Source organism: Frankliniella occidentalis, unplaced genomic scaffold (genome assembly GCF_000697945.3).
Source record: "Frankliniella occidentalis isolate FOCC.00 unplaced genomic scaffold, Focc_3.1 Scaffold8, whole genome shotgun sequence".
Classification (NCBI taxonomy): Eukaryota; Metazoa; Arthropoda; class Insecta; order Thysanoptera; family Thripidae; genus Frankliniella; species Frankliniella occidentalis.
The window spans coordinates 2473322-2473750 of NW_026267138.1; positions in this window are offsets into that span (position 1 = coordinate 2473322).

A 429-nucleotide genomic window follows, 5' to 3' on the forward strand; every position below is an offset into this window, starting at 1 on the left:
GGTGCGCTTTCGCGGGCTTTCTCGAGAGAGAGAGCGACCCCATCCCCACACCCCCCGCACAGCGCGTACAGCGGGGAAAGAAATAAAATGTGAGGCAAGGGGCCGGGGGGGGGGAGGAAAATAAGAAATGTCTCGCCTTTTGCATCGCGGTGAGCCTGGCGGAGACGAGTAGAGACGAGCACGTTCGCGGCACAGAGCCGTTCCCCCCATTCCGTCTTAATTGACGTTTATGAGGGGCCGCCACGCCCCGCCGCTATGCGGCAGAACAGCGCGTTTTATGAGGAAGACAAGAGCGCGGAGCGGGGTGGAAGGGGGCGGTGGGCACCTGCTGATGTACGACATTCTAACCCTCCTCTCCCCGCCCTCTTCACGTTTCCCTCTCGCTCCCTTTCTTCTCTTTCCGAGGCTCTTTTCACTGTAAGTTAAGCC